The following is a 13,580-nucleotide window of genomic DNA, read 5'->3' as shown; positions in this document are numbered from 1 at the left end:
CCAGGTGAATTCCAAGCTACATGAATAATTTATTTAGGAGATGAAATGATATGGGTTATGTAATGCTTGATGAGAAATTGCAGTCATAATCGGGGAAATTGCTTCTACTTAGCAGGGTCACCAGCGGAGAAAGGAGAGGTCCCAGGACATTATTTTCCACCTTGAGAATCTTGGCCAAAGCAGTGCCCAAGTGCTTTCTGCCCAGCTGAAATCCAACTAGAGTAGCTGAATTTAGCTTCCTTTCCAGAAACCTCAAAAGTGCTTTGAATATCCAGCACTCAAATGGCCTCTGTGCTATTTTCTCCAATTGTGCTCCAATCATAGCTCCTCATCTTAGAGCTGCAGTTACATTTCCTAGATCTGCACAGAGGCAAGGCTCTCCCAGAACTAGGATAAGCTGTCAAGTTGTAGGGCAGCTCAGTTGCTCCTTGGAATTTATGCCCTAAGGGACAAGCACTCCGTAGAGCATTTTGAAAGCTGACAGCTTAGTGTTGGCAGCTGAATTTCGACATTTCAGGCTATTATCAAAACTCTCGCAAACAGCTGAAAGTGTAGGTATGTGACAGTTAAGCCTTCTGTGAGGCATGGTTAACTGGCAGGAAGAATGCCATGAGTTGCCTTATTATTCTATTATCCTGTGCATTTCAATTGCTTTTTGTTAATCAACTAAAACTAATGCTTTGTTGAGATATCTAAAATGGCAAGGCAAAGAGCTGTGGTTATGATTTTAGCTTCAAGCCCATGCTCAATTTGAAGCCTTTCCACTTTAAAATATTTAGTTGGAAAAATTTACCGCTGAGTTTCTAAGAAATGTAAAAAGCGATGCAAGAATTCTCATATTTAGTAGTCTCTGTAGAAGCTCACACTTAGTCCTTCCGCTATGGACTTAGAAGGCGGTAATGAAAAATCACATTTCTTTCCAAGCTACAGTTGACACACTTGGATATGTTGGTATCTGAAAACAAATTTTATCAAAATAAGGAGCTGAAAGGTGAGGTTTTTTTTTTTTTTTTTTAATTATACAATGTGGTCCTCTTAATTTTCATTCCATTAAATGCTGAAAAAAATCAATGTCTGACAGATGAAAAAGGGCAGAGTTAGAAGAGCTGTTTGGAGGAAAGTATGTCAGAAAAAGAAGAGTTGGGATTTTTTTTATAGCAAAAGGAAGAATAATGATCCTGTAGCTATGTTTGCTTCCTATACAAACTATATATTTTTGTTAGTAAAGACAAAAATGAAATTGCATTACTAATGGTAAAAGAACATGGTTCTTTGGTTTCTAGAAAAAATGGTTAAAAACACACCCCTTTACCCTCCTTGAAAAACCACACCTCACTCTCCCGTGCTAACCATCAAGTCAACACAGAGACTTAAAAAACTTGTCCCCAGCCCCAGTAGAACCCTCACCAAAGAATGCAGCAAAGAATCCTATGTTATGCTTCAATAATGGATAAGCATAAATTGAAATGTATCATTAAAGTAATTAACCCAACCAAATCCCCCTGGTTGCCACAAATTGAACGTGAAATTGTAGAAATCTTTGATGTCCTCTAACTGATTCGTGACCAAGAACTGAAGTTGATAAAACAGCTTCGAGATGAGTCATGGCCATATTCTCCACGTGTGTACACAACACCAAACAAGTAGTCTATTCAGTAAATTTAACTTCCTCAAAACAATTCTCAGTGGGAAAAAAAAAGGAAACACGTTTACTTGGACTTTTCTCATGAGTTAAGTTTTACAGAGACAGAGATTTTAAATTAATCAGTGCCTGTAGTGTCTGATCTGTAGGCTAAGTCGTATGGTAGTTTTGTAATGACACTAATAATAACAGCAACAACAGCATCTAACAACACTTAAAAGAATGTGTATGATGTGCTAGGCATGGCTCTAAGCCATACATCTCACACACACAGAATACTCACATACACAGATGTACAAATATGATATACATACATATACATACATATAATATTTAATCCTCAAAACATCCTGGATATTGGTAGATGCTATTATTAGCCCCATTTTGCAAAGAAGAAAATAGAGGCTCAAAGAGCTTAAATAATTTGTCCAGGGTCACAAAGTCCTGAGAGTGGTATTTAAATCTGGACCAGCTGACTCTAAAGCTTGTGCTATTTATTTATCACTAGGTTATAGCGCCCATTGGTTGTCACCAGAATATTTACATGTTGAGATATATTCATTCGAAGTTTATCTGCAGTGCAAGAATTTCAAAATTCTGTATGAGTTTCTTCAAAAGTATGGTCAATATGGTGCAGAGGAATTACCACAATAGAAGCTATATTTTCAATGCTTCCATATAAAAGTGTCTGGAGGCAGAGCTGCTAATGGAAAATATTGATTGTGAGTTTAAAAGGTGGTGAACTTCAGAACTGATAACAGCCAAATTTATATCCCTAAAGTTTCCCTTGCATATTTGCAAATTCCCCTTGCCACATTTGAAAAGCTGGTTTTTAGAAGTGATGACAGAAGTATTACCGAGTCAGCCCTAATAACAGCTGTTAGCTCAGATTAGTGCAAGGAGAAATTTCTGTCAGTTTCTGCTGCACATCTGTTAGAGTTATTTTTTTTTAAATTTCTGGATAGATGGTACACAGGATTTTTTCCTACATTTAAAATATTTTTCTGTATTTTCTTTTTTTATTACTTTGCCTCATTTCCTGGAAGTTTTTCTGTTAATGCATCGTAACTGCTTCGCTTCAAGCAGACAGCAAGGAGTAAATAAAAATACGAATGCTTCCCTCAAGTAAAATAAAGATTTATTTGGACTTAAAAATATCTTGGCTTTGTTATTTTTAATATAAAAATGATTTTTTTCTATATCATCATGCAGCTCTGAATTTTAGAGTGCTTTGTCATAACTATTAACTGCAATATTAAGATAAACTAGCTTTGAGAGGTAAGTGCTCTCTTTTTACTAAGACTTCTGTGTGCTTTGGTCAGAAATTATATAATCCTTTCTCATTTATCTTATTAGTGGTTTAAAAACAAAACAAAGAACAAGCTAATTGGGTGGCAAAAACATGAGACCTTTAAATTGCTTAATTTTGTCTTTGCCAGAGGACTTTTAGTAACTGTTTTTAAGCAATTGCATACATATATATAAATTCGGCTCCTTATTTACATTTCTTACTGTTGAGATAGAATGGAGCTTTATTTGGAATTTCTACCAAAGGAAGTGACTTCGAGTATTATCACCATCGGTCTCTTAATCTCTGGTCAGGGCAGCTCTCTTAGGGACATCTGCAGCTGTCATGCCACCGCACGTGAGCTGTCTTGGGTCACGTGGTCAACACAGAGAAGAGGAATAACTACAGTAGAGGTAATATTTTTAATGTTTCAGATACAAAAATGTCTGCAGGCAGAGCTGGTAATGGGAAAATATTGATTTGTGAGTTGAAGCTCATCAGGACTGATAGTAGACACATTAATACCTCAAGAGCTTCTACAAAGTCTGGCTTCTGGCCAATTCTGGCTCTATCTAGGAGGCAGACATGAGAAATGGAAAGTCTATGGGTTATACTCAGGCTTTAAAAGTTCTCAAAGTCCCTTCCAGATGGCACCAGAGATTTGAAATTTGTTTCTACAACATCTGAGCCTCAGTCTCCTTATCATTAAATTGGGAGTAAAGCTATATATTTTTATTTTTTCCAAGGACTAAAGTGGGATGAAAACCTATGAAACTTTCCAGGTCTCTCAATAACTATATCTATTTCCAGTTTGCTACTAGTCTGACAACAATTTCCACTTTTAGAATGATGATGAAAATAGAAAAGTAGATATTAACCAAGATATATTTTCGTTTGGTCAAGAAATATTTACGTTTGTTAGGACTCTTCCTTCTGGAATTTATGACACTTCATCAGTGTTTTTCAAAGTGTGGTTCACAGACCACCTACATCAGAATCACTTGGAGCGCTGGGCAAAAAATCAGATTACCTGTCTCCAGCCTGGACTTACTGAATCAAGATCTTTGGGGAAGGCACTTGGGTGAATATGTATTTAACAACATCCCCAGAAGAATTTTTTCCCTACACTAAAGTTTCAGAAGCATTGCCTCATCTAATGTGTAGATAGTGCTTTATACTTTATAAATCATAAATCACTTTCACTCTTATGATGTTGTCCAACTCTCATAGCAACCTTGGTAGATATAAAGAACAGGTAACATCTCCTTTTTTTTTTTCCTTTTTTTTTTATTAATGTTTTAATGGTTTTTAACATTGTGAAATTTTGGGTTGTGCATTTTTGTTTGTCCATTACCATATATATGACTCCCTTCACCCCTTGTGCCCACCCCCCACCTGCACTGCCCCTGGTAACCACAGTACAGTTTTCTCTGTCCATGTGTTGGTTTATATTCCACATATGAGTGAGATCATACAGAAGAACAGGTAACATCTCCTTTTTATAGACGGGAAAACTGAGATCTAGAGAAGTTATGTTTCTCCCCAGGGTTACAAAGACAATAAGAGGCAGAACTTAGGTCTGTGATCAGGGCTTCTAGTCCAGTTCTCTTTCTACTCCACCTCACCCATCCTCCTTCTACATGAGATCTGCACATTGCTTGGGGCTGCAGGTGAGTCTTGCTAATCTACAATACTTTATTCTATAGGCAATGGAGATATATCAAAGATTTTTTTTTTTTTGGTGACGAAGATTAGCCCTGAGCTAAAATCCGGTGCCAATCCTCCTGTTTTTTGCTGAGGAAGACTGGCCCTGGGCTAACATCTGTGCCCATCTTCCTCTACTTTATATGGGATGCCACCACAGCATGGCTTAACAAGCGGTGCTTCAGTGTGGGCCCAGGATCTGAACTGGCTAACCCCGGACCACCGAAGTGGAGCTCGAGCACTTAATCGCTGCGCCACGGGGCTGGCCCCTCAAAGGTTTTTAAGTAGTAGATTGATTTATTCAGATCTGTGTTCTAGGAGACGGCCTAGAGAATGGTTTGGAGAGAGGAGAAACTGAAGACAGGAAGTGAATTGGAAGACTTCTGTTCTTTCTACCACATCAGCAATATAGGCTGGATTACTCACACCCAAAGTAGTCAAATTGAAGGCACTGGAAATGAAATTTTTTTTGAACCAGACATAGTTGTGAAACCCAGAAAATGGTTCTTTATTTATTGAATTTTAACATTAATAACATTAATATGGCTGTCTCCTCTAATAAGTTGTGGACTCTATGAAAATAGAACCGTGTTTCATTCATCTTTGTATCCCCAGGATCTAGTTTAGTGTTGGCCATATGGTTTCATTAAACATGTCCATCGTTTAAACTTGAGTGAATGATAGTAAAAACTTTTTTTATATTGGCAAATGTAAATTACTGTTTACATACATAGCTCGTTTTTATATTCTTAATATATGCCAACATATAGCTTTAGGTCTATTTACTCATTTGGTCATCATAACTGCCTTAATAGAATAACCCCAACTTTACTCCTGAGAAGCACAGAGTGTTTAAGTGACTCATCCAAGGTCAGTATTTTGCCTAAGCTCTAATCCTAGTGGAACTGGGATTTGAATTAGGTAGCCTGGTTCCAAAGCCTTGCTATGCTACAGGATATACATAAATTTATCATTATGTTTCAAGTGCTTATCACTTTTGGTATTATTTTATATTGGTATAAATTGGAGTTTAAGAGGTGTACCATATGCTATGGTAACAAACAACACTAAAACAGCAGTGGCTTGACCCAGTGCAAGTTTATTTCATACTCACAGTTTGATGTGGCTTAGATGACTTTCCTCTATGGCTTTCATCCAAAAGATGACTCATCGACCTGGGCTGCTTTCGTCTTGTGATTATGCCAGCTGGAACAGGTGTCCTCCAGGGCTCAGCAGGCAGGGGAAGAGCAATGAAGGGGGCACATCAGCTCTTAATTGCCTTGGTCCATAAGGTCACATGTCACATCCACGCATATTTCATTGGACATCACTATTCCCACACCCCAACTTAACTGAAAGGAAGACTGGGAAATGCAGAGCAGCATATGGATCTTTAGTGAGCACCAATAATTTTGGCCACAATAAAAAATAGGATAATAAATACATAAAAATAAAACATTGGGAGCAATGCATTTTGTTTCAGGCCCTGGCTTTATTACAAATTAGTTCAATGATCCTGATAATGTAATTTACCTGCTTTGAGTCAGCTTCATCATGCATAAAATGGGCATAATGAGTGAAACCCAACTCATGGGGTTGTTGTGAGGATTAAGTGAGATGACAGAGGTAATAACCATAGCACAGTGGTGGACACACAGTAGATGCTCAATATATTACAGTCACTGTATTAGTCAAGGTTCTCCTGAGAAACAGGATCAATATAGATTATTGATATATACAATTATAAATAAAAAAATAAATATGCATATATAAATAGAGAGAGAGAGGGGAGAGAGAGAGAGATTTAATATAAAGAATTGCTTCATCTTATTATGGAGGCCAGCAAGTCCAAATCTGCAGTTTGAGTCCAAAGGCGAGAAGCTGCTATAGAACCAGGAAGAGGGGATGTTCGAATTGGAAGGCCATCAAGCAGGAGAATTCTCTTTTACTCAGGGAAGGGTCAGCCTTTTGTTCTATTCAGGCCTTCAACTAATTGGATGAGGCCCACCCACATTGGGGAGGGCAATCTGCTTTACTCAGATTACTGGTTTAAATGTTAATCTCATCAAAAAACACATTCACAGAAACACCCAGAATAATGTTTGACCAAATATCTGGGCATCCTATGGCCCAATCAAGCTGACACATAAAATTACCATCACAGCCATTATTGTTATTATTATTACTATTATTGTTAGATATAGTCTATAGTAATTTTTTTTTATTGTTCCTTGGAGAAGTTCATTTTTTTATCAACTAACCATTTGTTTTCTTTTTAAAGACTCACATTAAAAATCCCTTTCAGATTAGCAATAGATATTTAAGCCAGCTGGACACCTGCGAGTCAAGCCAAGATTTTGGTGCCCAGAGTGAGCAGATCAAGTTGGTAGTCCTCTTACTATACCCTTATGTTGACAGTCAAACAGCCACCATGAGGGGCTGGCCTGGTGGCATAGCAGTTAAGTTCGCATGTTCTGCATCAGTGTCCTGGGGTTCACAGGTTCGGATCCTGGGCGTGGACCTATGCACCGCTCATCAAGCCATGCTGTGGCGGCATCCCACATACAAAATAGAGGAAAATTAGCACAGATGTTAGCTCAGGGCTAATCTTCCTCACTAAAAAAATAAAAACACCAAAAACAGCCACCATGAAAGATGAGCAGACAGGTCTTTTAAAAAGATGTTACATGGAAGACTGAAAGCAAAATTGTCTCTTCAATTTTCTAGCCTTTCTCCTCCTCATTACAATGTCTATAGTAATGATTTTGGTGTTATTTTTTATTTGTATAATGTTTGTAGTGTTTAAATTTTACCTTGACTTTCACAATCATATTAAAGCTAATCACTTTGATAATCCTTAATCTCACATTTAGTAAAATCTTTATTAACACAGTCTCCAAACAATCAGCCAAGGCAAGGAGGAAGAAAATCTGCCAAAACTGTTGGGGTTGTGTAAAGAGAGCAAACAGCTGATTGACTTAATTTCTCCCTTTTCAGCTGGTTGTCATCATGAAGACACAGATGAAGAGATATTCCAGAGCCAAGTTCATCCCTGCAATACATTGGAGAGACACAAACAAAATGCCTGGAAAGATTTTGTGTTCTTGGTGCCCAGATGTCCAGCACACAGGCTTCAAAATGGTGGTGGAGGAAATAAACCCCAGACACACAATGTTTTCCAGAAATAATGCCTTCTAATTTTTGCAAAATTCAACCAGAAAACTTCCTGTGAGAGAATTCATGCCAGCGGTGCACACTCAAGCCAGTTAACCTATTGGACTGAATCGATCAGTCCATCGATAATTATTATGAACCAGTTGTTTGAACTGATAGAATGTCTGGCTAGCGAGTCACTGAGCCCAGACAAGCAGTACAGTCATGTGTCGCCTAATGACGGGGACACGTTCTAAGAAATTCCTTAGACGATTTCATTGTGCAATCATCAAAGAGTGTACTGAAGGGGAACAAAATTTGCCACCCCAAAATGTGTCTCTTTAACATGAGGATTATTTTAGGATGATTATTTTTAAGAAACAAAGACTTGGGAAGTTTTTCTTGTTACCTCTCCCTTAAATGCCTAAAAGAATGTAGATGAAAATACATCTCAGGAAGCAAGCTATCACCTTCTCGTAACCTGAACCAGGTGGTAGACAGGAAGGAAGCTAGAAAAGCCTATATGTTGGGCTCCCCTCTGTGTTCTTCTGTTTCTATGTGGCAAAGCAAACAATTGTTTTTCCAACGTTTGCTCCTTTTCACCTACCTGTGACTTGCCTTCCTTCCCTTTGAAGTCCCTGACTCTCCCCATCTCCAATATCTTCTTTTGTCTTTAGCTGAGGATGGTATTTAAGGTGAGGGCTTCAGCTATTTTGGTGAGTTACTCAGTTTTCCTGGGTTTCTCCATGTACACATGTTATTAAACTTTTGTTTGTTTTTCTCCTGTTAATCTGTCTCATGTCAGTTTCATTTTTAGATCAGCCAGAAGAACCTAGAAGGGTAGAGGAAAATTTCTTCCTCCCCTATGGTACTTACACAAATTTAGATGGTATAGCCTACTACACACCTAGGCTATATGGTATTAATCTTATGGGACCGCTGTCGTATATGTGGTCCATTGTTGACTGAAATATTGTTATGTGGTGCATGCCTGTATAGATAACAAGGAAAGATTGATTCCTGCGCAGTCTTATTTCTTAGAGTACCTCTGAAAGGGTGTAGAATAACTTTGTCTATAGGTTGCTTAACTGATGTGGGTCTATCAGCAAGGGGACCTCAACGTGCACATCTAGGTTGTTAAAAAGGAGCATCTACAGGGGCCAGGCTGGTGGCATAGCAGTTAAGTTCATATGCTTTGCTTCGGTGGCCTGGGGTTTGCAGGTTTGGATCCTGGGCGTGGACCAGCGCACTGCTTGTCAAGCCATGCTCTGGCGGAGTCCCATGTAAAGTAGAGGAAGATGGGCACAGATGTTAGCCCAGGGCTGATCTTCCTCAGCAAAAAGAGGAGGTTGGCAATGGATGTTAGCTCAGGGCATGTCTTCCTCACCAAAAAAAAAAAAAGAAGCATCTACAGTAAACTAGCTCAGAAGATTCTTAGTTTTATTTCAAAATATTAGAAGACAGAATTAAAATGTTTTGTGTTATTTCATTCTAAAATGAATTAAAATGCAAATGCTTTCCTATCATACGAAAATAAAATAGCTTTGACATAATAGTTATATAAAATGAAACATTTAATGACATATTTTATGATTTTTAAGCAAAACAGGTGTTTGAAAAGTCTTGTCAAAGTTACAATGTCATGTTCTTTTGCTTTTAATAGTAAGCAAGCTCTGTTTCATTTTGTGTTTCATGATAACTATCATTGCAGAGACATAGAGCAGAGCCAGAGATGCTTGTGTGCCCACTTCTTGATTTACACATTGACCCACACTGTGCTTATTATGCCTCTATGTAGGGTGCCACACACTTCAACTACAGGAATATAAAAACGTGAATTGTCAGAAAAACATACAGTATCTACTTATTTTGTAGTTACTATGATTTATCACAGAAAGGAGTGATAAATCCATTTACAAATCTAAATGGAAAGAGTTATTAGCATATGGAAACTTATTAATTTATTACTTAAGTTAATTAGTCATATTCAGCAAGGGAGAAAATATGCCACTCCGAACTACTCACACTCTTTGCTATGTGGATAATCCTATGATATATTTTTTGTAAAGTTCTCTGTGGACTCATAGATGTAGATTATAAAATCTTTCACATAGGTTTTGTGGAAAGCCGGGTTACAAAACTCCGTTTCCTCTACTCACAACACTTTTGACATCAAATGTATGGGTTTTCCACACCAAGCAATTCTTCAATTCTCTGTGGACAACAACTGGATGTCCTATAATCTACAATTTAATTCATTCTGACACTACCTACCCAGAATTAGCACAGACTGTACAGGTTAAAGGCTCAGTCCCACGTGGCTGCCCCCACTTCAGATACCAGTTGCAAGTCCCAGGTTGTCACCTGTACTTCTGATCAACCGGCTACAAATCAGAGTTTCCACAACACTCCCCTCAGGTTCAATAATTTGCTATAATGGCTCATAGAACTCAGGGAAACACTTAATTACATTTATTGGCTTATCATAATGGATGTAATAAAGAACACAGATGAACAGACAGATGAAGAGGTACATGGGGCGAGGTCCGGAAGGGTCCTGAGCACAGGAGCTTCTGTCCCTTGGACTTTCAGGATGTGCCACTCTCCTGGCATGTAGTATGTTCACCAGCCCAAAAGCTCTCCAAACCCTGTTGTTTAGAGTTTTTATGGAGGCTTCATTATTAGGCAAGATTGGTTAAACCATTGGCCTTTGTTGATCAAGTCAATCTCCAATCCCTCTCCCCTGGCTGGAGGTCAGGGGGTGGGGCTGAAAGCTCCAACCCTCTAACCATGCCTTGGTCTTTCTGGTAACCAGCTCTCCTCCGGAAGCTGTCTAGGGACCCCAGCCACCAGTCATTCATTAGCATACAAAACGACACTCATCACTCCAGAGAGTCCAAGGCTCTTAGAAGCTCTTGTGTCAGGAACCAGGGATGAAGAGCAAATATTATAGCAAAAGATACTGCTATCACCCCTAACATTCAGGAAACCACAAAGGTTTTAGGAGCTCCGTATGAGGAATTCAGGGCAGAGATGGAATATATGTATTTCTTATTATGTCACACAAAGTGACTTAATTTACATGGTATAATATAGGTCAGGGGAGGAGAGTGGGCAGTAGCGTGTTGGAAATTTTTAGCAACCAGCTTACTGAAAAGAAGTATGCAAGTTTGTACATGCATAAGTTTATTATCAATTTTCCTGATATAAAGGATATGTAGCACACTATTTAGATGTGATAAAATAAAATATACAATAATCTTTACTATGAATTCCATATATTCAGAATACTTTCACCGATTTTTTGCCAAACATTTGTATCATAGTCAACTATGATTGCAAATGACCAGTAGGGAGTAGGTGTAGTTATGACATAAATGTCATGTTATGACATGAATTTAAAAAAACAACAAAGATATTTTGGAACGTCACTCATTTCTCAATGACGTGAGCAACTTTTTTGTTGACTCAGATAATAGTTTTCAAATACTAGAGGAACATTTTGAATTTTCACAATGTAACAGCTGCAGACATGACCACAATTTTAATTTTAATCAACACCACTAACATTTCCTCCATCACTTTCTTAAGTCTCTATAATCAACAAAACAATAAATTAAGCCCTGATTAGTAGCAATTTGCCAATTTCCATGGTGTAAATACTTCCACCATGGCAGATTTCAGGACTCTAATGTGATGTCACTGAATGTGGGGTTGGGAAGAGATGGTCAGCAGCTCCTTATTATGTAGTGTTCCCATCTTAATAATAGACACAAATAACCTTGAAAGCATAAATAGTGGCAAGATGTAATAAAATCATAGAAAAGTGATGATTTTACATATTTTAACTACCTTTGTTTTTAATATAATTTATTTATTAATTGAAGTTTAAATAATTTAATTTGAAATAATGGTTGTATTTAACAACTGGCTTGCAAAATTCCTGAAAAATCAATTGGCTTTCATGAGCTGGTTTAAGCCAGCTCTAGCTTACCACTGGGGGTGGGGATAAGACGTTTTCTCCCCAAATATAAGCTTCATCACCTCTGATTTGACCATAATTGCATTTCTTTGAGTTTTGAAGGCTTTTAAATCCCCAACAGTCTTTTTTTTAACATTGTAAGTGAGATTGTAAACTTCATCAGGGAGCATGTATATTATTTTAATATCTGTAGCTCCAATGGCTCCTAGCACAATACTATAGTAAATATAGGTCCTGGGCACTTAGCAAATCCTTACTGAATACAATAAAAATGCACAGACATTTAAAATGAATTATACCTTAAACCTATCAATTAAAAACTTAATTATTTTAGCACAGGTTCAATGGTAGTCAGCTGAAAGTAATAGGTGCCATGGGGTGGGTAGGCAGGGGGCAGAGCGTGATACCCTTTGGGAGGCAAGCATCAGTTTCAGTCTTATTAAGGTAATCATAATAGGGACACTCACACAGACAGACTTGGGATTCAGTGGCCCCATTGCGTCTGCTGAATCCTGGTTCATAGATTCATTCATTCAACAATGTTTTATTGGGCACATACTATGTTCTAGCAAGGCACTGGGGATATAGCAGCAGAAAACCCCAAGCCTGTGCCCTCATAGAGCTTACATTCTATTAAGGAGAGGTAATTAACAAATAAACAAATATACCTATATAGTACGTCAGATAGCAACAGGCATATGGAGAAAGAGAAAGCAGGAAAGGAGGTTAGGATGAGCCAGGTTGACGGTGGGGATTTGCTATTTCATATATACTGATCTGGAAAGACCAGACTAATAAGTTGGCATTTGAGCAGAGGCCTGAAGGAAGTGAGGGAACCAGCTATGCAAATATCTGGCACAAGAGCCTCCTACGCACAGGAAATAAGTTCATGGGTCCCAAGGTGGCAGCATGCTTGATGTATCTGGAGACAAGAGAGGAGGCTACTATGTCTGGAGTGGAGCAAGGAGAGGATGGTGAGACATGAGGTCAGAGAGTGAGCAATGGGGGAAGACAGAGAGGGCAGATGTGTAAGTTGATCTGTGATTCATCTTGATGTCAATCAGATCTGGGCCCCAGGCTCCTAACTACAGTACCCCTGGGGTCCCTTGTTGATTCCAAGTCCTCGCGTTCTTATTTGCCTCCCACATTCTGAACACCAGATTTGGCTGAATCCTCTGACCTGGATTTCTGTCTTTGTCACACTATGTAACTAGGTCCTAACAATCTTGGTCTAGTGCCTTTCAGAAGCCTCTGCCCTGTTAGCATGTAGAATGTCTTCCTTCATGACTCTGCACTGACTTAAGTTCCAGAAATGCCCATTGTCACCCATAATATGCCATATAGCTTATTCTGCTTTGTCTATTCATTTGGCTACTAAATTGTCATAATAGCCTCCCCTCTTTATTTTTTATTGCAAATGACAAAGCCCAACCCAACTGGCTCTAACAAAAGGGGATTTAATTGGCTCACAGGGCACAAGTTTCAGATGTGTTTGATCCAAGGCTCAACTGACAACACTAGGATCTGTTTGTTCTTTCATCTGACTCATCTCAAAATTGGCTTCAACTTTAGGCTCCACATGGTGGCAACGTGGCAGCTCCAGACCTGTCTTGCACATTCAAATCTAGCAGAAAGAGTATCTTTCTCTCTGTCTCATTCTCCCTCCCCTCTCTCAGGTGTCTCAGAAAAAGTCTCCTCAAATCTCATTAGCTTTGATTACCCATCTCTGTGCAACTCACTGGAGCCAATCATGTGATGCCCTGATTGGTTAGGCCTGAGTCACATCCCTTTCCCTGAGGCAGAGATAGGTC

This window comes from Ceratotherium simum, chromosome 4, assembly GCF_057802395.1.
Source record: "Ceratotherium simum simum isolate JZ-2026a chromosome 4, ASM5780239v1, whole genome shotgun sequence".
Classification (NCBI taxonomy): domain Eukaryota; kingdom Metazoa; phylum Chordata; class Mammalia; order Perissodactyla; family Rhinocerotidae; genus Ceratotherium; species Ceratotherium simum.
The sequence above is the reverse complement of the archived record's forward strand: the minus strand, read 5'-3'. Positions refer to the sequence as shown.